Source organism: Pongo abelii, chromosome 7, assembly GCF_028885655.2.
Source record: "Pongo abelii isolate AG06213 chromosome 7, NHGRI_mPonAbe1-v2.0_pri, whole genome shotgun sequence".
NCBI lineage: Eukaryota > Metazoa > Chordata > Mammalia > Primates > Hominidae > Pongo > Pongo abelii.
The window spans coordinates 137,431,420-137,441,229 of record NC_071992.2 but is presented as its reverse complement, the minus strand read 5'-3'; positions in this window follow the sequence as shown (position 1 = coordinate 137,441,229).

Sequence of the window (9,810 nt, the reverse complement as noted above, 5' to 3'; positions counted from 1 at the left end):
CTACTATCCCTTTTCTTCCATAAGTAAATAGAAGATTTAAACTCAGTATGGAATGTTTGGCTCAGGCAGTCTACAGTGTTAAAATTCCATAAAATGTAACATTTTGGAAAACTATACCATCCTTACCTCATATATGCCTTAAACTGTGTACTCTAATATTAAAAGTAAGATCAAGGTATTTGAAAAACAAAGTTGCTGATGAGTTGTCAGAGGAAATTTTAGAGCAAATTAAATTTATTAAAATTATATACGTTTAATTTCCCCTCTTAAATTGTGTGCAAAATAAATTGGATTCTTAACAATTTTGTACTAAAACAGAAAGCAAAACCTCCAAATATATTCAACAAGCATTCGTATATGTATTATTCATGGAATAATTTCTTAATAGGTATGAGTATGCTTTTGTGTGGACATATTCGTCTACATGCCTTGGAAATGAGGAGTACAAAGTGCGTTCTTAACCTGAAAGAATTAATTGCAAATTATAGAAGTATCTATATGGTAGAAAAGAAATCGTGATATTACTGGAAAAGTTCTGAGCACTGAATTTGGAAAGACCTCTGTCCAGATACTTCACCTCTTTCATCTAGTTTCAGCCTTCATGTAATGGGGGTCATAACGGAGTCATGACATATGTGAGTAAATGATTAAGTCAATCAAGTCAACTTAATTGATTGCTTATGTCCAAATTTTACTTAAGATAGAGATTAGGCTAAAAGAAACAGGAACAAGTTAGAAACTACATTTTCTCACATCCTTCCATGGGTCAAATACAACCCATTGCTTATTTTGTAAATAAAATCTTATTGGAACACAGCCACCCTCATTCATTTACATGTTGTCTACAGATGCTTTAGTGCTTCAAGGACAAAAGTGAGAAGTTGGGACCAAACTATACAGCTGCAAAGTCTAAACTACTCACTACCTGGCCTCTTCAAAGAAAAAGTTCTATCCTTGCTATAGTTCAAACTCTTTTAAAGAGGGAATTCTTATGAACTCGAGATAATTCCACCCTTTTTTCTTTCCATCCTAGTGAGTTAGAACAGAATTTTGATCACTTATCTTTTCAAAACAAACTCTTGACAGAGAAGTTGATTGGACCATAAGACTACATTTAGATTGCTACTTCACCAAGTCCTTGGCAGGAGTCCTTGGTCTTACTGTTGCTATCTATCCAACTTTCCCTATATGAACTGGATATTTCTTTTTTCATCTTCCTTTCTTCTTCAATTTCTATTCTAGAGTGAATGAAAGTGTACACAAGTTTGGATCAAAGAATCATTAACTCTACGGTAGTTCCCTTTGTCTGTGGTTTCACTTTCTACAATTTCAGTTACCTACAGTACTAGATATTTTGAAAGAGACAGGGCACATTCACATAACTTTTATTACAGTACATTGTTATAATTGTTATATTTTACTGTTATTGTTAATATAAAATTATGCCTAATTTATAAATTAAGCTTTATCATAGGAATTATGTACACTAAAAATACATAGCATACATGGCTTTGGTACTATCCGTAGTCTCGAGCATCCACTAAGGGTCTTGGAGCATATCCCCCCATGGATAGGGGAGGCTATTGTATTAGTACCTAGGAAAACAAGCTGTTAATGATGGTCACCTGAGAAAATGACCATTGACTTTGGAAAGGTAGGAAATATTTATCTGAGAATGCAAAAAATCCACTTCTGAAAGTGGTTGGCTAATATAAAGGAAGTGAAGGTGCAGAATGGCAGGGTAGCTGCTCAGGAGAATCCTCTCCCTCTCTTTGTGGCTAAAAGCAAAGAGATTTACTGAATATTCAAATCCCTGTCTGTTAAAGATGTAGTTACTAATTTATTTCTATAGAATAATACATGAGGCATGCAGAGAGCTGAAGACAGCAGTGGACACCAAGAAGACAATGCAAAGTGCTCATAGAGTGTCCCAGGCCAAGAGACCAAAGTGATATACAGATAGAGAAACAACCTATGGAAGGCTAAATGAAGCAACCTGACTCAAGATGATTTTTGCCAGCAGGAGTGGTGCAAAGGAATTGTCTATAGATGGCTCTACACACTTGGGCTTAGAGAAGTACGGTAAGCACCTGTGTAATCCAAGGCCTGAAAGTAACATAGAAATGGAAAAATCTTAATTCTTTTCTTAAGGCCAAATCTAACCCAGAAGGAATATGATTATGGGAGCCTTAGTTTGGAACATCAGTCCTATGGACAGCGCTGGGCTGAATGACTTCCTTGGTGCTTGGAATAATAATAATAATAAAAAGCAGACTAAGTTATAAGAAAAGAAGCTACAGGTGGGAGCCAGAGAAATTCCCAGGATTAAGTCCAAGGAGTGAAGGTTTAAACAAGAAGGAGGAGTTGAGAAAGCCAAAACATGTCAGGAATCAGAGTAAACTGCAAGGACAGAAGCCATTAAAACAGAGACAATGCTGAAAAGGGCATGCATTGTTGAGGACCCCACTCTTAATAAACTGGGTGTAGTCTTTAAGGAATGGAGACAGGCCAGCTAACCTAAAGGCATGGGACTTAACGCACACTTACAACATTTCATATCATTTGATTTGCCTATTTCTGCAATATCTGATAATGTGGGTTTTATTTTGTTTCCATGAAAAGTTATTTTTGTACATTGTAGCCAGTAGCATTATTGAAGAGAGATTGTTCCAGGTATCCAATAAGAGGCTCAAGACTGTGGAAACCTCTACAAAGTAAATAAAGACCCTCTATGACATGAGCCTCTGAGAACTATAGTATACACCTGATTCTCCCACAAGTTGATTTATGAACTGGTTACCTTATTCTTACAGCAGGCTTCTTCTCACGTAGGTCTACTTTATTTGTTATGTTAACAGCATCTAGTTGGTCCCAGCTGTTCCCAATACTAGTACACTTCATACTCTGTAAGTCTATCCCCCTTAAACTTTGACAGACAGCAACACTGCCTTGCAGAAACCAGAACTGACTGTTTAAGAACAGTCTGTGTAGGCTGGCTAACACATCCTTTTCTACATATTTAACATCATCTGGAAGCATTTTTGTTTTCCATGAAAAACACACATCACCTGATTATTCTATGGTTCATTGCTATAGAAAATGTTTCCTAAATAAAAGTAACTAACAGAAAAAATTTTTAAAAATACAAGAACAGAACAAATCTATGCAGTTCTTTATTAGCATGATTTCAGTGGCCAAGAATTTAGGAAGAGCATCTCCCAAATAAATCGACATAAAACTGATGTATTTGAGCCAGGTGGTATTTAAATACTAATTGACAATATGGCAAAGATTAAGGAGAGTACACTTGTAAAAAAATTCTTGAAATGGATTTAATTCCCCGTAGCTACTACCATAATCAAATCCAATCACGTAAAATTCATGTTTAAAAATACTTTAAAGAAAAAGGCAGTAGTCATCATTTGCCTGCTTCTTTACTTCAAAACTTTCAAAAAATAATGCCAAAAGGATTTTTGCTCATGGGTTTTGGTTTATTCTACTAAAGACAGTAGAAATTTCTTTAGTTTTTCACTGCTTGAAAAGGATAAAGGTGGAAATGGAAGGATTTTATCTGTAAGTAGTTTTAACAATTGATAACCAAAGCTGCTAAAATATGAAATTAATTAAGAGAGAAGGGAATAAGTATAAAATTACATTCTAGAACAGATCTTAGACACTCAAGAACTAGGCTTAAATACGTGAAATATTAAGATGTAAGCAGTACGGAGAGGTGGAGACTGTGGAAAACTGGGGAGTGTCCTCTTAATGAAATTCAAAAATCACAGCACTTTAAAGCAGCATGATGGAATAAGGTCAAAGTCTACTGTATTTTGAATGTCAGCAATGGTCTACAGCCATACCACCCTGAACACACCAAATCTCATCTGAGTATTAGCAATACTTGATATAATTGAAGGCATGCTTCATTTTGCTACAGTAGATAAACATTAACAAGAACTGTGAAAAGTCCTCAAATTCTTTATTTCATTTAATCTTAATTCTCTGAGGTAGGAATGATTATCCCCACTTCACAGAAGAGGAACCTGAGATTGCAGTCTAGAGCCTGGAATAATTCCTGGCATACAGTAGGCATTCAATCAACATTTGTTGAAAGTCTGAATGAATGACAGAACTTTTCCCATCTATATTTTATATCATGATGTGAGGCTGAGACTCTGTAAGATTTATTTTCCTCCTATTGGGTTTTGTCAGTGAGGGACATTAGAGGGAACAGGAAAGCAGGAGGAGGGGAGAAGGAGCTTCTTCCTATTCAGCATCACATCAGCCACAACCTTTCTCCCAACAGCAACAGCTGGATCTAGTCTCCAGCTTCTTTGACACTGACAGAACTGGCCTCACTGCATCCCCACAGAGCTACCAGCAGCAGCTAAACAGCACCTCCTGTTCTGAGGTCTGAGCCCTAACTCTGCAAAGCCTCTCCTCCAAGCTCTTGAGGTATCAGCATGAGCCAGGTGGCACTCCCTCCTTAGAAGCCAGAGTCCTTAGCTCCCAGGGACGACTGCATGTTCCTGAGTACCAGGACCAGCTGGCCAGCTTCCTCTCCTCCGAGGTCTGCATCCTAGCTCTGCAAAACCCCTCATTTGAGTTTCTAGATTCTGAAAACCCCAACTCTTTTTATTCCTCCAGCCGAGGGATGGAAGCTCTTTCTTGTGTTTCTTCTGTTTCTTATACTACGTCAGGGTTTCTTTCTTTTTTTTTTTTTTTCTTTTCTCCAATTTCAGACTTCCAATCCCAAATTAACCAATTCTCAATACCTTTCTGTCAAAATACCTAATATGGTTCTAGTTTCCTGCCTGGGCTATGACTGAGACAGGATAGCTACCTCACAGAACTATTTTGGTGATTAGTTTATATCTAGTTCATAGGAGATTCTTATCAAACATTATTAGATTCCTCACTTAGAGTATATAACTCTCTCCCAGTTTAATATTTTCTACATATTTGATCATCATCCTTCTATGCCTTCACCCAAGGTGATATGGTTTGGCTGTGTCCCCATTCAAATATCATCTTGAATTGTGGCTCCCATAATTCCCAGGTGTCATGAGAGGGAACCCGTGGGAGGTAATTGAATCACGGCAGGTCTTTCCCATGCCATTCTCATGATAGTGAGATCTGAGTCTCAGGAGATCTGATGGTTTTATAAAGGGGACTTCTTCTGCACACGCTGTCTTGCCTGCCACCATGTAAGCCCTGTCTTGCTTCCTCTTTGCCTTCTGCCATGACTGTGAGGCCTCCCCAGCCAGGTGGAACTGTGAGTCAATTAAACCTCTTTTGCTTATAAGTTGCCCAGTCTCAGCTATGTCTTTATTAGCAGCGTGAGAACAGACTACTACACAAGGTAATGCCAATACAGCTAACTAGAACAAAACTGAGACTGAAACCCTGTTTTAAATCAACAGAATTCATCTTCAAAATTGACTTCACTCTTTTAGGTATGTTACTATCTTTCTACAATGAGAATGAATGACTTTTGTCATTGGATCATGAAAAAATTAAAAGTGTTTTCATTTTGAAAAAAAGGACACATTTAGTGCTTTAGACTAGCTTTGACTACAACACGATGGTCTGAAAAGAGTGCTGGCTTGGGAAATGTAATCGAAGCTCTACTGCTAACGAATTAATGTATGACTGCAGGCAAGTCACTGAACCACTCTGCTTTCCAGTTCTCTGGAAAGGAAAATGAGAAGCTTGAACGAGACAATGTCCAAGATTTCTTTCAGCTGGTTCACTCTAAATAAAAGGATGAGTGTTATCTCTGCATATTTCATATCACTAAGATATTTTTGACAACAAAGTGATTTTAGACCTACTATATTTCCAAAAACAAGAATATGAATTAAAGGAATGAGTACTTCTTTCTTTGTGCTGATATGAAGCTAGTAATATCAAACCTGGAAAAAAAAATCCAAGTCAAATGAATTTCTCAAAAATGTCAGTACTTCAATGGTCAATTAACTTTAAGCCTAAAAGAAAGGGAAGCTAGTCTAGCTGAAATCGTAATTGTAAGGAAGCTATACATGCCTTCTTACCAAGAAGGAGTACCTCTGTAATAGTGGCAAGACTGGTGGTATGATGTGATCACAATGCTATCCAATTTTGTGGGAGTAGAGTATGTGTTAAACTTGCCAACTAGAACATCAAGTTCACTTAACAATCCTTTGTGGCCTCCGAATTGCCACTGTGGCATCCAGCTGTCTCTTCACCAGGGACTTCAAACAGTGCAGCTGACACCACAGGCAGTAGCTAGCTAAAGTCTCTCCTACACGTTTAGAAAGAAATAACCATAACCACGAAAGCCAAAGAATTTTTTGCAGCTGCCCTAGTGTCCAAATAAAGATCCTCCTTCCAAAGTAGTAAAGTGACAAGAGCCTGAAATATCTGAAGAAGGAAAATCCCAACTCAGAAAAGAGAAATATGTTATCCCCATGATTACCTCTATAAAAAAGCACTTTTCCTTATCATTTTCTTCTGTCTTCCCTTTTTCCCTTCATTCCTCTCTCCCTTCCTTGCTTCCTTCCTGCCTTCTTGCCTCTTCTTCCTTAAAAAATATGGTCCATTTTTTAAGGTATTATACTAGTGAAGACTGTTTAGACAAAGATAAAAATCATAGCCCCTGAATTCATTTAGCTCTCAATCCAGAGGGTAAAAATAAGAATCATGTGCAATAGCAGAATTGAGTAACATATACTATAATAAAGTATGTACAAGATTCTATAAGAGTACACAGAAAGTCAGAGTGAGAAGTTAGTGTCATAAAAGGAGAAATGCTTGATATGAATCATGAAAAATGTGTGAGAGTGACGTGATAGGAGAGAGGAGAAAGCGGAGGACATCTGGGCAGCATGAATAGAATGTGAATTATCAGTCAAATGAGAAGCAGCCCAGCACCTCCATAGATCTCTGAATCAGGGCCTTGTGGCTGAAATGGAAGGTGTATGAAGAAGCAAGGACAGATGAAGTGAAGGAGACAGGAGAGGCAAGACATGGTGCAAATGTATGTGAAACTAGTGTTTTGATCAATACTGCACATAATGAGAAACCTTTGAAGGAAGCTTGACATGATAAGATTTACATTTTAGAAAAATTATTTGGGGGTCAATGTAGAGAATAGATTAGATCAGATAACATTGGGCAGAAAGTGGGGAAAACATTAGAGATTATTGCAGTGTTTCAGGGATGATCTAGGAGCATTTGGGTTCGATCGCAACAACTGGAGAGGAGAGGACAGACACAAGACACCAAAGAGCCAGATTTGAATCACTGCATATTGGAGGGTGTGAATGAAATAGAAGAGAGGGTATAGGGATTGAGGATTCTTTCTAAGATTTTATTTTGTTGCTAATTAATTTTAGCTTTGCTGGGTCTCAATTATACATGCTCAGAGGTGGAATTGAGTTCTATGTTTGTGGAAAGAAAAAAAAATCTCTGATTTTAATCTCTTATCTGTGGTTGTGGTACCTGAAATTCTTTATCATGGAGTTAATTCTCGTTGTTTCAAAGATACGTTGTCCCACAGGAATCCCAAATTACAATGCATATTACTCCAGGTAGGAGTAATAAACCATAAGCCTGTCAGAGAAGTGCTCTGAAAAGAAGTTCTTCAGAGACGTTCTCCTAAAAAATGAAAATAAATATTTTTCTCAGAGTAACCTTGGGCATAATATTTGTCTTCTGTGTTAACTTTAATATATAAATAGCATTTTAATGACATTTTCAATAGCACCTGAGAATAAGTTATGTTCTATGTATATATGTCAAAGTTACAGTATTTTTTGTGGCCTCAATATACTACCAAATATCCACAAAGATAAGGATTTTCATTTGATATGCACAGTTTTAAGTGCATCTCAGAAGAGTCTCTGTGTTAAGAAGAATGATTTTCACTAGATAAGTTAGATACAAATTGTCTGAGAGGAGGACTATTGGTTGTTAGTAGTCCAACATCAGAAAATGGGCATGAAAGAAGGGAAAAAAGGGATGAATGTTTAAAGCAAATTCTCCCTTAGGATTTTTCCATAAGTTTAGCACATAATTTAAAACACAGGGAAGATGTCAAGGCTAGAGATGTACATCTGGGAGTCAGAAATTGCATAAAGAGAAGACAAATAAATAGGGAAATACGAAATCCTGAGGAATTCTAACACTTAAGGGGCAAAAATAAGGAGGCTTTAAAAATCGGCCAGAAAGGTAAAGGGAATAGAGACTTTATTTAACAGTATGGTTACTTAGGTCAGGCTACATTGAGGTGATGACCTTTGACAAAGACCTGCAGGATTTAGAGAGCCAACTATGTGGGCATCTGATTATAACATCATCTCTAGCCTAAGGAACAATCAGGGCAAAGTCCCTAGAAGGAGCCTGGAAAGTTCAAGGAAGACCAAAATGTCAGTACAGCCAGAGTGGAGTGGGCAAGGGTGGGAACCGAAAGAGATGAGGTGAAAGAAGTGATGGGAGAGGATGATGCAGGGACTTAAAGTCTCTTGTCTTGACTCTAGCTTTTACTCTAAGGGATCTGGGATACTATTTCAGGGTTTTAAGCAGAGGAATGAAATACTCTGGCCACTGTGTTTGGAATAAGCTATAGGGCAGGCAAAGACAGATATAGAATAACCAGGTAGAACACTATTAGGTGAAAAATAATGTTGGCTCAGACTAAGATAATGATGGCTCAGAATAAGATGAACTAGAGGAAGTGAAGTGAGAATTGGCTGGATTGTGAATATATCTTAAAGGTAGAGCCAACAGTTCCAATAGTTCTATATTAATTATATGTAGGATATAACAGAAAGAGAATAGTCAATGATTATTCCAAGTACATTTGCCAGGAAATCTTCAAGAGTGGAATGCATCGACTGAGATGGAAAAGGCTGTGAGTAAAGGAGGTTTTAGGTAGAAGTTCAGGATTGAGTTTTGGACATATTAAAATTGAGATAAGTCATATATTCAAAAGCAGATTTCAAGAAGGTAGTTGTTATATAGGTCTGGTGTTTGGGTGATAGAGCTAGGCTGGAGTTATACACTTGAGAGTTGTTGGAATCATAGAGGGAACTTAAAGCTCTCTAACTAGCTGAGAATAATAAAAAAGCAAGAGTAGGTCAGAACGGGACCATTGGTTGAGGCCTGGAGTTTTCATCACCAAGAGTTTAGGGAGAAGAGGAACCATTAATAAAGATAGGAAAAGAGTGGCCAATGAAGTAGGAAGAAAATCAAGAAAGTGTGGTGGTCTAGAGCCTGACTGTACAAAATACACGTAGAAGGAGAGAGGGAAGGATCCAATGTGTCAGATGATACCAACAGATCAGGAAGTAGCCTAAAAATTTGCAATTGGATTTAATAACATGGAAGTAATTTAGTGGACCTGACAGGCAAAGTTTCAGTGGAACGGTGTGGTGAGATCCTGACTGAAAACAACTCTTTCAAGGAACACCAAAGTCCAGTACCTTTTGGTGCTTTAGACTTCCCCTGTAAGCCTGTCCGATTTCTTTATAGCGTTTACACAATGGCTACAAAGATGTCTTTCCAGCCATTTACACAATAGCTATAAAGAAATCAGACAGGCTTACAGGGCAAGTAGTGTAAAGAAAAGTTTATTTGTATTTTAAAACAGGAGAAAAATAGTATGCTTATATGTTAATGGGGACATGTGGAAGAATGAACGGGAAATGAAATAGAAATAGTGATGGTACAAAACTTACAAGAAGTTTAATCTGGAAGAAATAGAGAGTACAAGGAGTGTTTGTGCAGAGGGACCCCGAGTCAACGGGAGGTTTATAATTTCTTTTTAGG